General features: G+C 37.1%; 1 long non-coding RNA gene and 2 pseudogenes across 3 annotated transcripts in view; all 3 read right to left on the bottom strand.

Annotated features, from left to right (window-relative positions):
- LOC147564551 (uncharacterized) overlaps window positions 1-25037 on the bottom strand; it is a 40463-nt gene that overhangs the window by 14022 nt on the left and 1404 nt on the right. The window contains exon 2 of the long non-coding RNA XR_015227623.1: window positions 20888-21000. This is a non-coding gene — a long non-coding RNA (uncharacterized LOC147564551). The remainder of the gene's footprint in view (window positions 1-20887; window positions 21001-25037) is intronic.
- LOC147564554 (L-type lectin-domain containing receptor kinase IV.1 pseudogene) lies at window positions 478-3324 on the bottom strand (annotated as a pseudogene). Its single transcript, XR_015227604.1, has one exon. The product of XR_015227604.1 is annotated as an L-type lectin-domain containing receptor kinase IV.1 pseudogene (transcript).
- LOC147564555 (L-type lectin-domain containing receptor kinase IV.1 pseudogene) lies at window positions 16663-19252 on the bottom strand (annotated as a pseudogene). The gene has a single exon (XR_015227622.1). The product of XR_015227622.1 is annotated as an L-type lectin-domain containing receptor kinase IV.1 pseudogene (transcript).

A 25037-nucleotide genomic window follows, 5' to 3' on the forward strand; every position in this document is an offset into this window, starting at 1 on the left:
CTTTTTTAGACTTTTTTTTTTTTTGAAGAAATTCGTTTTCTCAAAACGAGATATTTTTTTTTCAGATATCGTTTTCTTCGAAAGTTAATGTTCATAATTTTCGGGAAAAACAGTTTCAAGAAAAATTGGTTTATAGGGAAAGATCGGTTTTTGGGTAAAAAATGGAATTTCAGGAAAAGACGATTATCGAAAATGAACTTTTCCTGGAAATATGATTTTTGAAAAAAAACGATTTTTGAAAAACAAGTATTTTTTAAAAATATTATTTTGCAGAAATTTTTTATAAAGAAGTAATTTTTTGGTTGATTTTAAGTTCGAAATTTTGTTTATTAATCCAAAATCCTAACAAATCTTAGGGGGTAGAGTGAGATTTTGGTCCAATACAAATTTTAGATTTATGAATCCTTAGGATTCAAGAGTCGTAAAGATTTTTGGTAGACAAATAGACGAAGGAATCTTGATTCCTACTAAATCCCATTTTTGTTAGAAATTCTACTTAGGAATCCTGCAACTAAATACATCATATATTCTTTTTACAACAACTGCAATCACTCTGTATCCTCCAGTTTAAGAACAGTAGTCCCTAAATGAAACTCGTTTATGAATCTATGAATAAACGTAACTAGAGGGCAAACAACACTTGGTTGGAGTGGTAGAAGATTTAGTTTTCCACCCTCTAAGTCCCCGAGTTCGAGACACGCTGACGGCTGACCAATACAAAAAGAAAAAGCATAACTTGAGGGTGGGTTGTAATAGCCCACACAGATGGGTTTAGACAACCGAAGAAGTGGAAAGCTATTATAAAGACACACAAGATATAATGGAGAGAGAATACCTTTCTAGGCATTTTGGCTTAGATCACAGTAGCTTGCTGATGGGGCTCTCAAGTGTCGCCTTTGTGTTCCACTATTGCATTGCCCTGGCACACCCCTACCAATCTATAACTATCAGAATGTGTTTATTTCGGAGTCCAGTTGACTGACCAGTGCTTGACTGAGGCTGCTGGCAGAAGTCTTTTCCAATGATTCCAAGACTACTAATCCACCATTGAGTGCATGACAGAGAAAGCTTTAACTTGAAATCAACTTATGAAATTATATTAGCTCCTACTCAAACTTATGAAAGTAAACTAATCTACCAGAGAGGAGTTACTCAGCAATCGATGACGATGACCCTGTGAATGCATTGTATGCAGAAGAAGGATACGACAGAGAAAAATCCTGAAAAAATCCTTGACCCTGTGAATACATTGCCTGATTGATACTGCTGCTCATATTAATGACCTGCATCTCTGTAGGTGGCAAATCCTCTTCCAAGTATTGCACAACTTGTTTGATGGTGGGCCTAGCTTCTGGAACATCATGACAACAAAGCAAGCCCAGCTTCAAAACCAACTCCATCTCTTCGACCACATATTCACCTCTCAAATTTGGATCACTTGTCTCTAAAACTAAGCCTTTACTCCAACAAGAAAATACCCAATCCACCAAAACTAGATCCTCTTCGGTCTCAGATTTGTATAGTTCTGCTGGTTTCTTTCCACAGGCAACTTCAAGCAAGAATTGTCCAAATGCAAAGACATCGGTGTTGGTCGTTGCCTTTCAGTTCTAGTCAGTTCTGGTGCTATGAAACCAAATGTCCCAACCACATTGGTTGTCTGAGGATTGGTTCCACGATCGTACAACCTTGCTAGACCAAAATCTCCCAATTTTGCATTCATTTCGTCATCTAATAGAATGTTACTAGCCTTGAGGTCTCTGTGAATCACAACCTGTTCCCACCCTTCATGCAGATAAAGTAATCCACTTGCCACATCTTTGATGATTTTAAATCTTTGGTTCCAATTTAGTGTCAGTGATGAGTTCGTTTGAGAGCCAAAGAGGAACTTGTCCAGGCTTCCGTTAGGCATGTAATCGTAGACCAAAAGTAACTCCCTTTTACGTCTGCAATAACCTAATAATTGTACCAAGTTTTTGTGCCGAAGTTCACCAATACTCACAATCTCCGCTATAAATTCTCTTATGCCCTGTCTAGAATCTTGGGAAACTCTTTTGACGGCTACTTCGAGCTTAGCAGTAGGTAATACACCTCTGTAGACCTTTCCGAAGCCACCGACACCAAGAAGCTCATTCTCTCCAAACCCTTCTGTAGCAATGTATAGATCTTGATATCTGAATCTCTGGCTACCGTAGTTGAGCTCCCAATCTTCCACAATATCGGCAAACTTCCACTTCCTTCTTATGATAAAAAAGATGATGAGGATCATTGTTAACACAAGAATTGGGACAAATATAGGTAACCCATACACCAAAATCTTTGGTTTCTTCTTTGATCCTATTCTAGGTAGCTTAGGAAGTCGCGAGAGATCGAGTTCTTGAGCTCTCCCATTCATCTTAAAGCTCCATCCTAATATATAATGTGATGTTAAAAATGATCCGGTAACTGTAGAGAACCCCACATACATAGAATCTAATATGACAGTTGAAAGATCTCGGGACAAAGATAAGAGTGGGATATCTGGTTTAGGTATGTTAATTGGAGCTATTGTTACATTAAGTTGCTTTTCCACCCCATCATATTCTACCCAAACTTGCATTGGTTCTCCGCTTGTAAGGCTTAAGTTCCTGAAACCATCTTCTTTGCTACTAAAGTACTTGGCTGGAGAAGATTGAACGGAAATGACACTATTGATATCGATTCCGACATGGTTGTTATCTATGTCATTTACATCAGGGCTATAGTTATCATCTAGTTCCACAGCAACGACATGGTTTGAGGGATTTCCATTGTTTGATGCATTGAATAAGCCTAGATATTGTGTTGGTAATGGTCCTGGTTGAGCCTCTCTGTGAGGTGAAAGAACAAAGGCTATTCCACTACCGATTAAATCGTAATACTTGGGGATTATGGCAAATATAAAAGTAGTAGAGAAAGAAAGAGTAGTTGTTCTAGCAGTAGTGTTACCATTGGGATCTGGTGGTGATGATGATGAATTATTGATCTTGAATTTAAGCGGACGGAAGTAGAAAGAACGGCCTACTTCTCTTGCGGCGTCATGGGTGAATGTTAGGAGACCATTGGGTGTGACAGAAGCTACTCCATCGAGATGCAGATTAGTTGCATTTCTGAAACCATTGTAGACGAAACCAAAATTATATTCTGATGAGGCTTCAACACTTTTATTTAGAACAAATACCATGGTAGATACAAACTTGAATAATAACAATATCATGGTCAGATTCTTCATTTGTAAGCATAATCTCTCTCTCTCTTATTATGTGGGCTTATATTTGTCGCAGCTCTGAAAAAAGAGTCAACTACGAGTCCTGCACAATTAATGTGGGGATGGGCCCATCACCTCAAAGTTAACCAATTTTGTGGCAAGCCTTAAATATTTAAACAAGTTGATGTCCTTGAAAAAGACCTTGAATTGTGTGAGAATAGTTCCACATGGGAGAAAGACTATCTAGCAACCACTCATATTGTATAGATCATATCTGCTCATTGTCAATTGGTGGATAGGCCATCTCTGCTCATTGTCAATTGGTTTTGAGTTAGATGACCACAAACTTAACAAATTGTTTAATATCAACTAGGTAGGGTTGGAATCGGGCCGGTCGGGTTCATAACATTCCTCGGGTCACTCCTTTGGAGTTTCTCGGGTACTAGAGTGAGCAAACTATTTCTAACGAAACTAAAATATAATGAAGTTTATCTTAAAAATGCCTTGTCAAAGGGCAACTCGTATATATATATATATATATATATATATATATATATATATATATATATATTACATACTTATTTTTGTGATCAAACTATACATTGTGCAAGCTTTACAAATTACAATAGTTCTGATTGATGATGGAGAAGATGAAATCTGGTTGTGTATGTTGATAGGCATTGAAATCATGAGAAGTGTGCTACAGGATTTTGCTAGAACTCATCTGTTTTGGCATTTGGGATGGGACAGATCAAGTCACGGGGTCAGTAGCGTGGCCGAGATTTTCGGGGCCCGGTGCGAAAAAATTTTTTGGGGCCCTTCTTATGATGTGAGAACTAGAAAAAATTATGTGATATAATAGATGAATATTTAAATAATTTGTCCGAAGAATTTTTTTCATAAAATATCATGAAATACATATGTTTATGTAAAAAAGTACTACTATCTCTATTGTTACATAACTTTCAAACTATATAAACTAGATTATATAACTCGAAAACAAATTATCTCACTATTTGAAAGTTGCGAGTTTTATAAATTAAAATAAATACTTACACAAATTAAGCATGACACAAAATTAGATGCAACAAATAGAAAACAATACTGTATTGAATAATGAAAACATAGAAAGTATGTATACTAGGAAAAGAATACGTGAAAACCTAGGCCCCGAAAACCTATTACATATTAGAGGGAGAAAAAGAGAGGAAGACTGGAGGAGCCTTTAGAAAATATATGAAGAGGGTTATGAAATCATAAAAAGTAAAGGGAGGCGCCTACAGAAACTGGAATGTATGAAACCTTTTTAGCTGTATGGCTGCCTATAGAATCTGAAACTTAATAAAACTTAAATTATAAAAAAATATAAGGGAGGGCGGGGGAGAGAGGCTTCGAACTCGGGACCTCTCACGCGTAGGGTACGCAACGAACCAACTGAGCTACACATAACATTTTGGAATAAATTGACCTCTCATTTATAAGTTCGTCTTTAGCATAACAAAAAATGGGGCCCTTGGATAGAGAGGGGCCCGGTGCCGCCGCACCGGTTGCACCCCCTCACCCACGCCCCTGCACGGGGTGTATATAGTTATTAGGCCTGCATGACCCGTGAAGGATGCTTACTTGAGATTTCGTGAAGTACTTTAGGTATTGTTATTTCTAACAAGTCACCTAACCATTACCAATTCTTTATCGCGCCAAAACATAGACTCGCATTGGAGATGCTTTAAGTAGAGTTGAATGACGATTAAAATTATTTCTGTTACCCATAATATATAACTCATGTTTTCATGTATAAATTCTACTAATAGATTTAAATTTTATTGGGTGCAATTTACATTTTACATTTATCTTGTGGGATTTATAGGTACGTTTGCATTAAATAAAATTAAGGCAGTGTTTGATGGCCTTTGTTGAAATGGCTTTGTCGTGGTTTATTTTCATGGATATTAGGGCAATAATATGTTTCACGTTGGTTCTGTGTCAGTGTATGTTCAATCTTTTGGTGTGTCTATGTCTTACAAGCACGAGAATATCAAAAAATAATTCAAACAGTGGTGGTGTTGACGGACTGATAAATAATGAAAGCTTTGCGTGATCTCAAATTTTGGAATCCAAACTGTCAAGCAATTGTGCAACCATGCATGGATTCACCTTCTCTGGTAATATTATCAAAATTGGGCTCCAAAACTTTTCTTTTGAAAATATCGTTTAAGATAAACTTTTATTTTAGAAATGTCCTTTAAGATAATATGGAGTCGTACCATAGTAAGATATGGAGTGAATATTCATTATATTAGAATCATATGACTTAAAGCATATGACAAATGAGCATCCATGAAGGATTAGGATATGCATTCCCTCTAAGAATGATGTTGGGTAGCCGAAAATCCGCTCAGTCTAGTCACTGTTATTCTTCTTCCCCACAACACTACAAGTTTGAACTGCCAACGCTCCTTTTTTTTTCTTTGCTAATGTAGTACCCGTTGAAGGTAATTTCTTCATCAAGGTCGTGTCCTTGCCCCAACATACTTAACTGATAGACCTAATGCTCTCACTTAGAGGAAAAACTGGAGCACATAAACATGTTTTACATGTGAACTTAACCTCCATATGGCTTTTCATGTCAATCGGTGAAGATTTGGTGCAAATCTTCTGAAACTTGATTAGCAAAACAAAATCATATATAGTCCTTTGTCATGGGACAACTAACAACGATCATAATCTAGCAGAGAAGCAATACATAGTCAATACTCAATATTTATGCTTGTGTCTCGTGATATTTAGAGTCACAAGTGTGGTAAACTCAAGAATAAATGTAAATAATGGTCGATTATGAGACATAAAAAGGAGTCTGGGCTAACTTGTTATATATTGACATGCCTCGCAGTCAGGGACGAAACAAGAAATCATAACTAAAGGGGGCCAAATGTACATAGAAAATCTAGAGAACATTTTTTTTTTGGGAGATGCTAGGGAGCCCAAATTTTTTGGGCATTTTAATGCCCAGCTGATGTGGAATCACTAAAAGACAAGGTTTTTTCAAAGTTTGACTACGGTGGGGACCGCTTTTATTTCTAAATGAGGAAATATGTCACCCTCTAAGTACCAATTTCTAAGTCACTCTATCATTTCCCTTTTTTTTTTCTGGTTTTCTTATTTGGAATACATAACTTATTGCTATAAAGCTTTTGCATTAATTCATCTCTATAATACAACGACAATATGAGGTTTGATATTTTTACAAGGATGATCGTCCCGTTGTACCAATTACTCTAAATGTAAATCATTATAATGTATTTAGCCATAGATTATAAGAATTTTTACAACTTCAAGTAATTAATTAAATTACCCACAACTTCGAGGTCGTTCTCCCGCGAGGGTCATATTTTGTCTAATTCATGAATTACTTACTATGTGGAATATATTGCACAATATTATACAACGGTCAGTTTAAGGGTAATACCAAATGAATTATTGTGTAGTTACCTAAAAACATATGAAACACCAATCCAATTCAATCGGAAAAGAGTATAGCTTAACAAAATTTTTTAACTTGAAGCGTAAGCACCTCAGTTGCAAAATAAATGGCTTGGAAGCAACTGAGAGGCTAGATCTCTTCTTTGCTTCAACATAGAAGAAAAAAACTTTTCTTGTTATATTGGTTCAGACTTCACGATCACCTTCTCCTTCTCTTGATCTCTTGCTCTTTTTTCTTTCTAAAGCCAATACAACAACCAATCTCTGAAATTTTGGACTTTGACACTTTCTTCCCTGTCAAAGATAAACATAAGATTCAATTCTTATGTTATAGATTCTGAAACCAGATGAAAGAGTATACCTCTTATACCAACAAATTCTCTCCGTTTTTGATCTTCAAGTTTGTATCGTTATGTGTCGACATAGTTCTAACATTGTCTTCTTTGGAGAGCTTAAAGCGTTTTGTGATTTTCCATGAGTTATCTGAACCTCGGCCTCTCCTTATCAGTTAGACCCGGGAGATCATTTACAACCTTCACAATCCTTAAGTTAGTAACGAAGAGGTGTCGAATGTGCATCAGAGATTTCCTTCTTTCTCCATTTCTCCTTCCAAAAGAAACAACCATATTATTATGCCACAAGTTACAGTGATGTATTAGACACTAAAAAAAAAGAATGTTACGTAAGTGAATCAACAAAAAAATACTATTTACTAAATTGCAACACAAAAAGAAACAAATTTTGGAAAGATATAGAACTCACCGACTGTAGATGAAAAAAAATAGCTAACAATCAGAAGGTTTACATTATTCGGGTTGCTAACTCAACGGTAGAGTACTCGGATTTTAAGTGCGGCTAGAATCTTTTACACATTTGGATGAAGCAACGGATTCGTCCCTACCATTGGTAAAGTTTGTAAGACCACGACTGATCCTGAAAGGGAATGAATGGAAACCTTCAGGTCAGGGTATGAACAAAAATACTACTTACTCATTAGGCCAATGAATAAGAAAATGACTATTTACTAATTTTAAGTCACAAAAACAAATCAATTCCAGGGCTCTAATTTTCGAGTCAATGAATCCAATAAAGCACACCCAGTAAATCTATAGTCTGTGAATCAATATAATTTACTATTTACTAATTTGAAGTAACAAGAACAAATCAATTTCATTGTTCTAATTTCTGAATCGATGAAGCAAAATCAACTGAAATAAAGCAAATAAACTAAAATCATTTCTAAAATTACTAAAATAAGCAATGAAGCACAATCAACTGAAGTAAAGCAAATAAACTGAAATAAAGCTAAACCAATAGAGCGAAAACAGTAAATCCCGTGAATATAGAGTTCATTGGCCCAAAACAACAATGCAAGAGTTTGAAGAAGAATAATTTTTCGTGTCATGAGCAATACCTGCAATTGTTTCTTCTAAAGGAATGTTGCACCTACAAATGCAGTTGCAACTACAATAGAAGCGACAGTATCTGGTAAAGCGTAAAACATAACACATTTTTTTTTCCTCTGTTTAAGTGGCTTCAAATGGGAACAAACAGTGGAGTATGGATTCCTTGAAATTTAAAATTTTCTCTTTAGTGATTTGTAAAAGTTATAACAATTAGGATCAATAAGCTTATTTAGTTACATCAAATCTCATCAACTATAGTTTTACAAGTTTATCATGTACATTACACAGAGAACAATTGTTTGTCGTGGCTCATGAAGTTGGCTCCAGCCCTGCGGGTCATACCGCTTCCAGCTGGAGTCTAACTCCAGCTAACTGTAGAGAAACAGTTCATAAAGTGTTGAATCTCACATTATCAAAACTAATTTGCTTTTCTCATTTATCGTTTGATGGTCTTAGGGCAAAACCAATGTGGGGTTCGGGCTCCCAATTTTGGGAGTCACTGAATTTTGGGAGCCCCGGGAGTTTGTCTCATTTCCAATGTCAGGCTCCCAACAGAGGCTCCCAGATATAGAATATGTGCATGTGTGGTGTACGTGTGTGGGATTTGTGTTTCAATTTTGTGATCCATGAAATTATGGGCTCTAAAATTAAAATTTTGAATTTCAAATTTTACCAATATTTTGGAGGGAATTTGAATTTCAAATTTTACGAAAATTTTGGGGGGAGTTTAAATTTCAAAAATTTTCATACACAATTAAGGGTAGATCTTGTAGAACACTTGTGGAATACTAAAGATCGCAACGACTAACGGAACTATTATCGTTATTTTACTTATTTTTCTGTATTTCGATTATGTGTTTGTGGAGGAGTTATTATGAATTTGGTTTTCAATCAATGAAGTGATATTTAAAAAAAAGTTACATTAAAAAAGATTTACATTTAAAAAAAAAATTAAGAGTTATTTCCTATTTGGCCCCCTACTTTGTGATCAACTTTCATTTTGGCCCCCTATTTTTCATAAATTCAAATTTGACCCCCTATTTTCATATAAATGGCGTAACTACCCTTCCTAATTTCAAATAAAAATTTAAAATTACCCTACCAATTTTTTCTAAATTACCCTTTTTGGCCTCTCTCTCTCCACCTCACCTCTTATAAATGTCATAAATACCCTTCCTATAAAATAATTTTTATGACATATTTTCTAGGAATTTTATTTTGAAAAAATATTTACAAGAAGGGTATTTATGGCATTTACATTAAAATAGGGGGTCACATTTGAATTTATGAAAAGTAGAAGGCTAAAAAGGAATCTGGTCACAAACTAGGGGGCCAAAATGGAAATAACTAAAAAATTAAACATATCTTTAAACAAAAGAAAAAGAAAATGAAAAGGGGTGGGGGACCCACCCCAAATGCCATTGGGAGTTCCCAACGGCTATAGTTGGGGGCTGGGAGCCCGGACTAAGGGGCTCCCAGTGATGCACCCGAAAAGGTTGCACACCCAAGCGGAGGTATCAAGTAGTAACCGGTAAAATCAGAGTCGATCCAAGGATAGGAAGGCGGTTCGGATAACGAAGGGTCTTATCCGTAGGTCTAGATATTAAATGCTAACTTAGACTAAAAAGGAAGGGAAAAATGGAGGTTTTGATCGAATAAGAAATGAAGAAAGATAACAAGTTAAGCTACTAAATAATATAAGTAAACGGGCGAGAGAGATTCGAGAGAAGAGTTCAGAGGAACAAGAGTCGGAGAACAAGAGTCGGGAGATAAATAAGTGATAGAGGTGTCAAAGTCCAGGAATCCATAATGATAAACCTACGACTACGTATGATCCAATCTAATGTGTTGAACTATAATCAATGTTCGACTCCTAAAGTAGATGTTTCTAAGCACTACGTATATCCGAAGATCATACTTAGGCAAACAAACGCCTAATTCGGTTAATCCCGAGTCAACGAAAATGTCGTCTAGTCGCCTAACTATGTGAAGTGCATGACAAGACACTTGAAATTATGACTTAGACTACGATTGATATCGAATACTTCGTTTCGTCAATTAACTATGCGAAGTGTTTGACAAAACACATGAAAGTACGATCGAAACGATAATCGAAATTAATGAACATCAATTTATAATCAAAACATCAAATCATATTAAACATAATCACGAATTCATCACATTTCATCTCATATAATCGACAAACTAAAGTTAGCTAAATATGGTGATTGAATAAGAAATGGAAAGAAAATGATGAGAGAATCCCCCTTTTTCGATATGGTTCGAGGCTAAGATCGTCGGAAAATATGAGTTTTTAGTTGCAGCCGATCTCCCCTTAGCAATTTTCTGAGTTCCCCATAGTGACCACCATCATCTTCTCCATTTAGAACACAACCTCCATTAAAGCTAAACCCTAGCTTTCTCTCTCTAGAAAACTTCAACCAAAATCAAATCAAACCATATGGGAAGCAAGATCAAGACATGGGGAGTAAGAACCCTAAGGTTTCCGGCCAAGAAAGTGACCGGAACACCATGTAAATCCGACAAAAGAAACGGTGAAATCCGGCCAAAACCCTAAATCCGGCCAAAGGAAGCTTGCTCCGAGCCCCGTGCGCGCGTCCCATGCACGTCCGAGCTGCAGGTGTTGTTCTTGGTCGCATCCCGAGCTCCCATTCGTGCTTGCTGCCGTCCCGTGCAAAGATCTCCAGCCCGAGTAGTTGAAGAAGCTGCTGCCGCGTGCTCTATGCATAGCATATGTCTGTGCACGTCCCGAGCAGCAGCTTCTCCCGAGCCTTGCAGCTGCTGTGCTCCCCGTGCCGGCACGTTGATCCTTGAAGCTCCCGAGCTGCTCCTATGCCGGATTGTTTAGTTGGAAAACAGCTTAGGAACCCCATTCCTAAGAAGAGCACATGGAGAGCCGAAAAAGTTCTTGAACTGGTGCATTCGGATATTTGTGGACCCATAAGTCCTACATCCAGCAGTGGAAATAGGTATGTTCTGTGTTTTATAGATGATCATGGGTGTATTTTCTAAAAGAGAAATCAGAGGCTTTCAATCATTTCAAACTTTTCAAAAAGAAAGTGGAAACTGAAACAGGGACAATAATCAAATGTTTGCGAACAGATCGAAGAGGGGAGTACACTTCTCATGAATTCTCAGACTACTGTAAAGAACAAGGGATTCGAAGACAACTTACCACTGCATACACACCACACAGAATGGCATTACAGAGAGAAAGAATCGCACGGTCATGAACATGGTTAGGTCAATGCTTTCAGCAAGAAAAGTACCCAAAATCTTTTGGCCAGAGGCAGTGAATTGGACTTTTCATATTCTTAATAGATGCCCAACAATTGCTGTGAAGAACATCACACCACAAGAAGCATGGTCTGGGGTAAAACCAAGTGTGGAGCACTTTAGAGTGTGGGGATGTCTTGCTCATGTGCACATCCCAGATGAGAAGCGAGGTAAACTTGATGATAAAAGCGTTAATTGCATATTACTTGGTTTTTCAGAAGAATCGAAAGGATACAGGTTATATAATCCCGAGACCAAAAAGATTGTGACCAGCAGAGACGTGGTGTTTGAGGAAACAAAAGGCTTGAATTGGGTAGAAGACAACAATGAACATATAACTGTGAATTGACTTGGAAGGATGATGAAGATATCACATGTGGTGCCAGCAGAAATGAAGATAGCGACAAAGAAGATTCGAGTGATGAATCAAGCAATGAGGCTCAAGAGGAGCAGGTTGTGGAAACCAGGGAGGGACGAACAAGAAGGCCTCCTCGTTACCTTAATGACTATGTCACTAGTAATGAAGAAGATGAAGTGAATATGGTTGAAATCAATTCCAGCGATCCTTCAACCTTTGAAGAAGCAGAAAAGAGCTTGAAGTGGAGGCACACCATGGATGAAGAGATGAAATCAATTGTGAAGAATCAGACTTGGAAACTCTCAGACTTACCTGATGGGATGAAGTGTATTGGTGAAGTGGATCTATAAAACCAAGTTCAATGAGCATGGAGAGGTGACCAAGTACAAGGCGCGGTTGGTAGCGAAAGGTTACTCATAAGAGCAAGGGATTGATTATAGAGAGGTATATGCACCTGTTGCTCGGATGGATACAGTCAGAACAATCGTAGCAACGACAACACAAAAAGGTTGGGACATATACCAATTAGATGTAAAATCTGCCTTCCTACATGGGACCCTCCAAGAAGATGTTTATGTGCAACTACCAAAATGTTATGTTGTCCAAGGGAAAGAGGATCAAGTCTACAAACTTCATAAGGCATTATACGGGTTGAAACAAGCACCACGAGCCTGGTTTAGCAGAATTGAAGAATACTTCATCAAAGAAGGATTTTTGAAGTCCCAAAATGAAGAAACTTTGTTTCTAAAGTCGAATAAGCAAGGTAAACTTTTGTTTGTGAGTATTTATGTGGATGATCTTATTTACACAGGGAATGATATCTCAATAATGAGACAATTCAAGTTGTCAATGCAAAAGGAGTTTGACATGACAGATCTTGGAAAAATGAGTTTTTTTTTTGGGAATTGAAGTGCTACAAACATCTAAGGGCATTCATATCTCTCAATCCAAGTATGCTTTAGAAGTTCTGAGACGTTTTGAGATGGAGGACTGCAACGCAGTGTATAATCCAATGGTACCTGGAAGCAAACTTGATATGGATGAGGGAGGAGAGCTTGTTGACGAGACTCTATATAAACAGATAATAGGAAGTCTCATGTACATCACTACAACAAGACCAGATATGCAATTTGTTGTAAGTCTAATGAGCAGATACATGCCTAATCCGACAAAGTTACACTTCCAAGCAGCTAAAAGGGTGTTAAGGTATTTAAAGGGTACTATGGATTATGGTATCTGGTATAAGGGAGGAGAAATTGGAGAGTTACTGGTTTATACTGATTCTGATTTTGCTGAGATGTTGACAGTAGAAAAAGTACTTCAGGTTACGTATTTCTCATGGATGGCGCAGCAGTGGCTTGGTCCTCAAAGAAACAACCGATTGTAACACTTTCCACCACCGAAGCAGAATATGTGGCTGCATCACATTGTGCTTGTCAGGCTGTCTGGTTGAAAAGGGTCTTGGAGGAACTGGGATATGAAGTAAAGAAAAACACTGTTATTCTGTGTGATAATACATCAACAATCAAACTTTCAAAAATCCCAGTTTTTCATGGAAGATGCAAACATATTGGAGTTCGATTTCATTTTCTGCGTGATCTGGTTAATGATGAAATAATACAACTGGAGCATTGTGGATCGCAAGAACAAGTAGCTGATATTTTTACTAAACCATTGAAGCGGGAAGTGTTCGAGAATATGAGAAACAGACTTGGTATTTGCTCTACTGCAGATAAGCTAAGCTTATTACATCAAGCTTAGTTTAGGGAGGGTTTTAGAGCAAATCCAACCTATATTTAAGTAGTTTCTAGTCAATTTCAAGTTAATAAAATCTAGTCTAGTGGAAGTCTTTAGTGGTTCTATTTCTCTGCTAGGAATTCTGTTTGTGTAAGGCTTATACAAGCCATTTTTTCATTCTCCAGATAATAAGAAAGAATCTTGCTATTTTACAAGAGGACCTTGCTGGAGAAGTTAAGAACCAACTCAAATCCATTTCTTCTTTTTCTCTCTTTAACTCAAAACAACAATGAATAATAATAGCTTATTTCCTAGTACTACCATGTATTCTCTTTGCTATAAACCAGGAAACTACTACGACTACCCCTGGATTTGGTTCAGTTATATTATTTGCTTTAAACCATGGAAACCATGGATTCTGACTTTCTCACTCAAAAGAAGACGAAAACGAAGAAGAAGATTCGAAGAAGAATTGATGGTGAAGAAGATGAAGAAGAGGAAGCATCAAAGAAGACGAAGAAGAAGAAAAACCCAAAAAATTCTGGATTTGTTTAGAAAGGAAGAAAGTTTTAATATGTAAGGGTATTTTGGGAACTAAAATAATAAAAAATGATTGGATTGGTAATTACCAATAGAGTCCATGGGTATATAGACCAAAATCATTTTCATAATAGGTATATAGACCAATCTTCCCAAAATATGGACATTTAGTCCTTTTACAATAAGGGCATAAATAACTCATACTTTATTGATAAATACCCTCCATGTCCCTCGTCTAAAAAATCCGGGGTTGTTAAATTTCGGAATGAATCCGGAAAGTTTCCCAAACCATGGGGCGTGATTTGGGGGAGATATTTAGGTTACAAACTGAAAAGATTTAATAGGAAGTAACGGATCAAGGATTTTTTCCAAAACAAATTTTTCAAAACAAATTTGGAAAACGGATATTTTCCAAAACAGATTTTCTCTCTCATCCTTTCAGATTTGGAAACCAAATCTATATATCACTTTCTCTCACTTAATTTTCAGATTTGGAAAGAGTATATTTTCTGAGATCAATTAGCGTGATTTGGGGGATAATATTCAAAACATATATATCAACTTTCTCTCACTTAACTTTCATTTTTTACTCATACATAAACACACATCGAATACAAATTATGAAACAAGTTCGTAAATTATGTGTTATTTATGACGAGGAAACCATCATTTGTCATGTATACAACGTAATTTATCATATGCGTGTGTGTCATCCATTATGTACCATTGAATACTTAGATTATTTTCTGACATAAATTACTTGTTTTTTATGTCATGTTAGGAAATGTACCATTGAATCCATTATGTACCATTGAATCCATTATGTACCATTGAATACTTAGATTATCCATTATGTACCATAAATTATAGTAACTTGTTAGGAAATGTAAATCTGAAATCATGTTTTTTGTTATAAAATATGTGATTTATCATAAATTATGTATACTGTATAGTAAATAACACAACCTTTGTACGACTGAAAGGAAATTTTATTGAACAGTAATCTGTGTTTTATTGTAAATGAAAAGAACATAGTAGACTAGGTAACTTAAAAACAAACTCCGTCAAAATGTTGCCCGAGCTCTCGATCCTTACTGTCTTTGGTCTTCCAGGTTTACGGCGAATCAAACATGATAGTGTTTTTGACTCTTCATTAAATGTACATGGTTCATCGAAGTTAGGGGCAGGGTTTATATGTTCCTTGTAAGTCTTCACGTAAGACTCCGTTGTCCAAACAGGATCATAGAAACAATCTTCTTCATCGTAATTTATACTTCTATAGTTTATGTGATGATTCTGTAAGAAATTCCATCAGTGCTGGTTTACTACAAGAAAAAAAAAGCATATGTATTAGTTAAAAAAAATTATAATCAAATTTACATACATTAATAATGAAACATTTAATAAAAAACAAATGAGATGGATCATAAATAACAGGTACAGATCAATAAATTATGTATAATGTATGGAAAAGTACAATTGTTTATTAGGTTAAGAGAAGTTTTATATGCTTGTCATGGCCACTGTTCTGGTAAAAAAAGGACGTGTAATGTTGGATAAATTTTTCATACTTTACGAACCTTTGATCATTAATACTATCATCTTACGTGAAATGTATGCAGATTGTATCAGAAAGTATGGTAATTTATCGTAACGTAACTGTAATTTTTATTCTGTTACAAGAATCAGAAAGGATAAACATCAAGATATTATTAGCAAATTTTATCAGAAAACATGGACAGTTATCGTAAAGTACCTGTACTTTTTATTCTGTTATAGGAATAATTGTGGATAATCACAAAGATCAAGAACTGTACGGACAGATGATTCTGATCTGCAAAAAAAACAAAAAAAGAAGAGGATTTAACGTAGATCCGAAGAAATATACAATGAACATTGGAAGAAAAAATAACATACTAACATTGAACAAATCATTAAATAAGAAATAAACATCAAAGATCTTAAAGAGTTATGAAAGTTTTAGAGAGAGAAAATATAAATCTTCCATTCGAAGGTAGTTAAGATTACAGCAAAACAGATTCAAAGTTATTGAAATGGAAAACAAGAAAAGAAAGACCTAAATCAATATTTGATGTTTTCAACGATTCTATATGAATCTTTAACCTATAAAGCAATAAAGATAAGATTTTAAACCTGAATAACAATGGCTAGAATAAAGAGATAAACAGTATAAAACTTAAATAACAATGGAGGTTTTGATGAAAGCTCTTGATTGAATATTAAACAATGGAATTTTTAACAGCTGGTGGTGAGTTTAATTTATGTTTAATGAAGATTTCGTTTTTAGAGAGAGAGATGGAAAGTTACCGGATTTCAGTTACGGAATATTATCAACATAGTAGTTAGTTACAATTCAAACGTGATTGGAGAGAGAAAGTTGAGATAAAAATGGAAAAAATATCTTTAACAGTTTAGAATGTAAATCACGTTTTGATATTAAAGAAGGTTAATATAGGTATTAAATCTTTAATATGTATTATATGGATTTGTGTTTTCTCTCTAGATGAGACCAAAAGGACTAGATATCCATTTAAATTATTATTTAGGTTTTGAAATCCTTTTTAGGATTATAGAGGACTATATCTCCTATTAGGACCCTATTTTTGGTCTATAAACTCAAAAATTATTACCAATATCATTTTAAACTTTACATATCATTACCCATAATATTTTGGTAATTTCTAGTTAATACAAAAGATACTTGAATTTTTAGTTATTATAAATAATTTTTTTGACTCAAAAACTATTTTCTATATGAAAATCAACGACCACCAAAGAGGAGTTACTCAGTAATCGACGACGATGACCCTGTGAATTTATTGCCTGCAAAAGAAGGATACAACATAGCAAAATCCTGAAAAGATCGTTGACCCAGTGAATGCATTGCCTGGTTCATACTGTTGCTCATATTAACGACCCATAATATTTTGGCAGCTTCTAGTTAATACAAAAGATACTTCAATTTTTAGTTATTATAAATAATTTTTTTGATCCAAAAACCTATTTTCTATATGAAAATCAACGACCACCAGAGAGGAGTTACTCAGTAATCGACAACGATGACCCTGTGAATGCATTGCCTGCAGAAGAAGGATACGACATAGCAAAATCCTGAAAAGATCCTTGACCCTGTGAATGCATTGCCTTATTGATACTGTTGCTCATATTAACGACCCACAACTCTATAGGTGACAAATCTCCTTCCAAGTATTGCACAACTTGTTTCATGGTGGGCCTAGCTGCTGGAACACTACGAGAGCAGAACAAGCCCAGCTTCAGAACCAACTCCATCTCTTCAACCACATATTCACCTCTTAAATTTGGATCACTTGTTTCTAAAATTAAGCCTTTACTCCAACAAGAAAACACCCAATCCACCAAAACTAGATCCTCTTCGGTCTCAGATTTGTATAGTTCTGCCGGTTTCTTTCCACAGGCAACTTCAAGCAAGAATTGCCCAAATGCAAAAACATCGGTGTTGGTTGTTGCCTTTCCAGTTCTAGTCAGTTCTGGTGCTATGAAACCAAATGTCCCAACCACATTGGTTGTCTGAGGATTGGTTCCACGATCGTACAATCTTGCTAGACCAAAATCTCCCAATTTTGCATTCATTTCTCCATCTAATAGAATGTTACTAGCCTTGATGTCTCTGTGAATCACAACCTGTTCCCACCCTTCGTGCAGATAAAATAGTCCACTTGCCACATCTTTGATGATTTTAAACCTTTGTTTCCAATTTAGTATCGATGATGAATTCATTCGAGAGCCAAAGAGAAACTTGTCCAGGCTTCCGTTAGGCATGTAATCGTAGACCAAAAGTAACTCACTTTTACGTCTGCAATAACCTAATAGTTGTACCAAGTTTCGGTGCCTAATTTGGCCGATACTAACTATCTCTGCTATAAATTCCCTTATGCCTTGTCTTGAATCGTGGGACACTCTCTTAATGGCAACCTCGAGCTTAGAAGTGGTTAATACACCTTTGTAGACCTTACCAAAGCCACCAACACCGAGAAGCTCCTTCTCTGTGAATCCCCCTGTAGCAATGTATAGATCTCTATATCTGAATCTCTGGCTACAGTAGTTGAGTTCCCAATCTTCCACAATATCTGCAAACTTCCTGTTCCTTCTTATGATAAAAAAGATGACAAGGATCATTGTTAACACAAGAATTGGGACAAATATAGGTAACCCATACACCAAAATATTTGGTTTCTTCTTTGATCCTATTCTTGGTAGCTTAGGAAGTCGCGAGAGGTCGAGTTCTTGAGCTCTCCCATTCATCTTAAAGCTCCATCCTAATAGATAATGTGATGTTAAAAATGCTCCGGTTACTGAAGAGAACCCCACATACATAGAATCTAATATGACAGTAGAAAGATCTTGGGACAAAGACAAGAGTGGAATATCTGGTTTAGGTATGTTAATTGGAGCTATTGTTACATTAAGTTGCTTTTCCACCCCATCATATTCTACCCAAACTTGCATTGGTTGTCCGCTTGTAAGGCTTAAGTTCCTGAAACCACCTTCTTTGCTACTAAAGTACTTGGCTGGAGAGGATTGAACGGAATTGACACTATTGATATCGATACCAACATGGTTGTTGTCTATGTCATTTACATCAGGGCTATAGTTAGTATCTAGTTCCACAGCAACGACATGGTTTGAGTGATTCCCATTGTTTGATGCATTGAATAACCCTCGATACGGGCCTGGTAAAGGTCCTGCTTGAGCTTCTCGTTGAGGTGCAAGAACAAAGTCTATTCCATGACCATTTAAATTGTAATATTTGGAGGTTATGGCAAAAACATAAATAGTAGAGAAAGAGAGAGTAGTTGTCTTACTGGAATTACTATCTGGATATGGTGGTGATGATGAATTGTTAATCTTGAATTTAAGTGGAAGGGAATAGGATGCACGACCTATCTCTGCTGTGGTGTAATTGGTTAATCTTAATAGACCATTGGGTGTGACATAAGCTACTCCGTCGAGATGGAGATTAGCTGCATCTCTGAAACCATTGTAGACGAAACCAAAATCATATTCTGATGAGCCTTCAACATTTTTATTTAGAACAAATACCATGGTAGAGACAAACTTGAATACTAACAATATCATGGTCGGATTCTTCATTTGTGAGCATAATCTCTCTCTCTCTCTTACTCTTATTTTGTGAGCTTATATTTCTCGCAGCTCTAAAAAAAAGAGTTTAACTAAAGTCCTGCATAATTAATGTGGTAGGGGCCGATCACCTAATCAATTTCTTGACTGGATACAATAGCGTAAACATTAAGATACTAACAACTATAACACTGACTTTTGCGGTAATCCTTAAATGTTCGTAGCAAATGACGCGGCGGAAAATTCCGATAAAGAATTAGAACTTCGTCTAAAACTTTTAAAACTCAGAAAAAAATCTTAGATCTCCGTCTAAAGACTATCGAACCGGAACTAAGAAAATTTAAACTAAATAACTGAACTTTGTTGATAATATTGAATCCTAAAACAACTCCTAGAACCCCCTCCTTATATAGCCTCCTCATATAGCCTCAGGGTTTCCTTAACCTAGTTAAACTCAAATAACAACTTCTAAAAAATAAAATACTAGTTTCCTAAAATGATAAAACTACTAAAATAATATCTAAGATTCTTGAGCTTTTGTTCGAAAATCTCTCTGCATCAGTCTCCTCCACTTCAAAGAAACTCGCCTCGAGTTTATTAATAGATTTGGATGTTCACTTAATCGATGCTCCCTTTAAATTTAGTTGGCGACTTGGTTATGTCACAAAAAAATTTTTGTCTATAGTTGTTATGTAATTCAAACTTCCTTTTCACCCCCAAAAATAAATTTGATTAGATCATGAGTGTAGTCATTGATAATTACGAACTTCGATGAAGACTTACTTATCAATCCATGTGAAACAACTTGAAATTCACGAATTTCTGAAAATGGATCTTTGCACGAAGGAAATTCAGTTGGACTAGAGTCTGACTTCCGAAGTTTCTCACCTTCCCTTGACTCAACTTCCTGAACAGTTTCCTATGACTCAATTTCCTGAACAAATTCATTTAACTCATTTTCCCGAACAACTTCTTCATAAATAAATCATTCATTGTGTAAATTGATAATATGAGACTTATATGTGAATACAATAACCTCAGATTTTGCTTCATGAATAATGTTAGTTGAATTGTGTATTATTACAACTTGCGGTGGTTCAACATTCTCTAAGGGAACTTCTTTTACCTTTTTTGTATTAATGCGAGGTTGATCATCCCTCCGAAATCCAAAGTTCCTATAGTCTCGCTCCCAAGCTTCAACTTTTAAGGCCAAGTTGTATGCATCTTGAATGGTGCATAAATTAACCAACCCCACCTATTCTCTCAAACTACATCTCAAGCTAAATTTTAACCCGTTCAGAAATCGATCTTCAAAATATTATTAGTTTCAGTAAAATTTTCCATATTGTTTTTTTGAGCCAACTTTGAGAACTCCTCATAATATTCACCTAATGAACGCAACCCTTGTCTACAATTTTGGTATATCCTGAACAAGTGTTGTTGATAATCAGGAGGTAAGAACTTCTCCTTCATGTTCTCTTTCATAGACGACCAAGTCTGGATTGGAGCCTTTCCTTGTCTCATCCTTGGAAGTTTGTAATTGATCCAACCAATCTGCGAAACTCCCTATAAGTCTATAACCAATGATTTTAACTATCTGCCCATTGGGAATAGTAGCCCACATATCCCTATAAGTCTATAACCAATGATTTTAACTATCTGCTCATTGGGAATAGTAGCCCACATATTGACTTTTCTTTCGACCTTATCTAGTGTAACGCCCCAAATCCCAAATTTCAAGCCGCCTTGAAATCGAAGATTTGAGACCTTCAAACAGGATCCACGAGCGACGCCTACCATGAGTGCACAATCAATACCTGGAAAAACAAAATAGCTGGGTTAAAACCCAACTGCAGTAGATTTCCTCAAACCTAAGTCTCGGGTAGGCAAGCTCAATCCCCAGTCAAGGAAGTATTTCATTCATATTCATTATTGGCGTTATCTGCAATTTAACGTGACAACTAACATAATACAACGAGATTTACCACACGCATGTAGAAATTAGTAATTTATGTTCTTGGTTATTAGGCTTTCAACGTCCTCGTATTCTAATCCAATATTAACTCTCGTGATAATAATCTTTCTCTTTTTCAATAGATATAAAAAGATCACACTATTCACCAAGATAGGCCTTTATAGTACCCTAACTTGACAATTAAGTCGACAAAACATTATGCCAAAAGACACAATCATCCAACTCTCGTCGAATGATATGACAAGTTGGTGTCCACGTTGTATGAGAGTGTGGTCCACAAGGTCATCCATTGTGTTAGCGCCGACCCCATACGCTCCATACCTCGATCACATCCGGTAGAGAGGGTCTAACCAACCACATAAACTCATACAACCCTCGATCAACTCCATCATCACACATAATAGCATCATACAACATACATAAGTTGAATGAGAGTGTGGTCCACAAGGTCATTGATGCACCCGAAAAGGTTGCACACCCAAGCGGAGGTATCAAGTAGTAATCCGGCAAAGCCGGGATCGAACCAAGGATAGGAAGGTAGTTTGGATATCGAAGGGTCTTATCCCTCGATCTAGATATTAAAGGCTTACTTAGACAAAAGCGGAAATAAATGAAGGTAATATGAGGTTTATAATCGAATAAGCAATAAGACAATAAAGTAAGCAAAACAAACTAAAATATCAATGTAAGAGGGCGAGAGAGATTTGAGAGAAGAGTTCGGAGGAACAAGAGTCGGGGAACAACAAGTAAGAGAGGTGTCGAAGTCCGAGAATCCGATGTGATGGACTAACAACTATGTACGGTCTAATCGAATGGATTGATGTAAATCTAGTCTCGATTCCCAAGGTGGACGTTCATAAGCACTACGTATGTCCGGAGATAATACTTAGTCAAACAAACTACCTAAACGATTAAAACCGAATCATCGAAAATGTCGTCTAGTCGCCTAACTATGTGAGGTGCATGACAAGACACATGAAATTTGAATCTAGACTACGGTCGATATCGATCACCTTGCCTAATCGATTAACTATGCGAAATACTTGATAAGACACATGAGAAACGATTGAAACAAGTAATCAAAGTAAGAGAACATCAATTTATTATCAAAACATTAAATCATCACATAGATAATCACAAATTCATCACATTTCATCAATATAATCGACACACTTGATTTAGCTAAACATGGTGATAAGTAATAAATGAAAAGAAGATGAAGAGAAAATCCCCCTTTTTTCGATGTGGTTCGAGGCTAGGTTCGTCGGAAAATTTGAGTAGTTGAGGTTCAGCCGATTTCCCCTTAGCAAATTTGTGGATTTCCCCTTAACAGTGCATAATGGGTGTCCCCGAGCAAAAATCAGATCTCCCCTTAACAACCAGACTCATCTTCTTCATTTAGAACCCACCACCATTAAAGCTCAACTCAAGGTTTCTCTCTCTAAGATTTCACCACCAAAACCAAATCAAACACAAGGGATAGATAGCAACTAGTGAGGGGAGTAAAAGCCCTAAGTTTTCGTGCCAAGAAGGTAGCCGGAAAACCCTTGAAAATCCGGCCAAAGAGAAGAACAAATCCGGCCAAGAAAGCATGGAGATTCCGGCCCGTGCTGCTGCAGACACGTCCCGTGAAGGCTGCAGACGCGTCCCGTGAAGACTTCAGTCCGTGCCGGCAGCTGCTGCTGTGCACGTCTCTGCCCGTGCCGGAGCTGCTGCTGTGCACGTCCCTGGCCGTGCCGGCGCTGCTGCTGTGCACGTCCCTGGCAGCTCCCGCTCTAGCAGCAGCTTTCCCGAGTGGCTGCTGGTTCTTGCAGCAGCTGCTCCCGCGATTTTTCCGGCCAAGCTATGGCCGGCCTTAGTGTTGGCCGGTCTAGCTTGGCCGGCTCCTCTTCTCCCTTTTCCCTTCTCTTCAAACCCTTTCAACCTCTTGAACAAAAACTCAAACCCTAGAAACCCTCTTGCCTATTTTCTCTCTCTTGCTTGGTAGCTCCTTTCTTGGTGAAGAAGATGATTAATAGTAGATAGGTCCCTTGACCCCTTTTTTCAAGCTTGAGTCAAACCCTAGACTTAGTCAAAGTTTGACTAAGTCTTTAGACTACTTCAAACCCTTGACTTTGTCCATCATTAAAGACTCTTGACTTGGACCAAAAAGAGTGCCCATAGAATCTCTATTGTTCTCTTCCTCTTTGGGCTCTTGGGTTGGGCTTCTTTCTAAAGCAAGGGAGTGCTTTCATTTTGTCTCTACATTTATAACCAAGGGGGTGCCTTCATAGAATCCTTGTTTCAAGACCGAACCTCGGCTTCTTTCATTCACAACTTTTCCGTCCGAACTCCGAATCGACTTCCGTTTTCACCGTCGGACTCGTCATTGAACTCACTTGTTGTTTGACTTCTGATATTGACCAAAATACCCCTGGTGCTCTTTTCTTCCCTTTTGCCGCATAAGATGAAAATGTGATAATTCGCTCTCTTTATTCCGAATTACACGCCAAACCCCAAATAAACTACCTAGCAATGAAAACACATAATTAATTAGAAATAAAACTCGAAAAGAACTAACTCATCCAAGTTAAGTGACCTAAATGTGGCATTTTCACGCCACATCAGTCATCCATTGTGTTAGCGCCGACCCCATACGCTCCATACCTACATCGCCTCCGGTAGAGAGGGTCGAACCAACCACATAAATTCATACAACCCTCCATCACATCACACACATAATAGCATCATACAACAAACATAAGTCGAATGAGAGTGTGGTCCACAAGGTCATCCATTGTGTTAGCGCCGACCCCATACGCTTCATACCTACATCACCTCCGGTAGAGAGGGTCGAACCAACCACATAAACTCATACAATCCTCCATCACATCACACACATAATAGCATCATACAACAAACATAAGTCGATTGAGAGTGTGGTCCACAAGGTCATCTATTGTGTTAGCGCCGACCCCATACGCTCCATACCTACATCACCTCCGGTAGAGAGGGCCGAACCAACCACATAAACTCATTCAACCCTCCATCACATCCATCGCATCACACACATAATAACATCATACAATCATAATAGCATCACACCACAAACATTGACTCTAATAAAGAATTACAAACAAGTTCACCAAACCATTCAAGCCAACAACACATGGCAAGTCAAGATGGATGGATGATGCTCATAATAGATCCTCACATGGATCACAACCTCAAACAAACAAATAACAATAATAGTTAACAAATATAAACTCACCAATATAAGGTATCATATACCTAGGAAATGCATTGCTTACAGAATAGAAACCATGTGAATTATCTCAATCAATTCGCTCATTGGAGATTGTATCGACACCTAGTACAAAAACTATTATAACTCCTCACTCGGAACTTCAATTAACTCACCGTTTGAACCACTAGAAAGTAGACAAACAGACCTTTCCAACCATATAAGATACACACTGAGATTCATTACCAATCAATACCAGATCTAATTTTAATTTAGACCAAAATACAGTAGGGACTGCTGTGACACCTCGTACGAAAACTATTATAACTCCTTGCTCGAAACTCCAATTAACTAACCGTTTGAACCACTAGAAAGTAGACAAACAGACCTTTCCAACCATATAAGATACAGGCAGAGATTCATTATCAATCAATACCAGATTTACTTTTAATCTAGACAGAAATACAGTAGGGACTGCTCTGACTAGGGGTGGGAATTCTACCCGAAAGTCCGATACCCGTCACGTTTACCAGCGCCCGAAAATGTCCATGGACGCCCGCGCCCGAAGATGGGTACTACCCGCCCAGCCCGATGATTTTTCGTGGGCGGGCTCGGGTGAAAAGCTCTGCCCGCCACCCCGCCCATACCCGAGCCCG

Source organism: Eschscholzia californica, unplaced genomic scaffold (genome assembly GCF_041429995.1).
Source record: "Eschscholzia californica isolate CP2 unplaced genomic scaffold, dmEscCali1.0.p SCAF_1, whole genome shotgun sequence".
NCBI classification, from domain to species: Eukaryota; Viridiplantae; Streptophyta; class Magnoliopsida; order Ranunculales; family Papaveraceae; genus Eschscholzia; species Eschscholzia californica.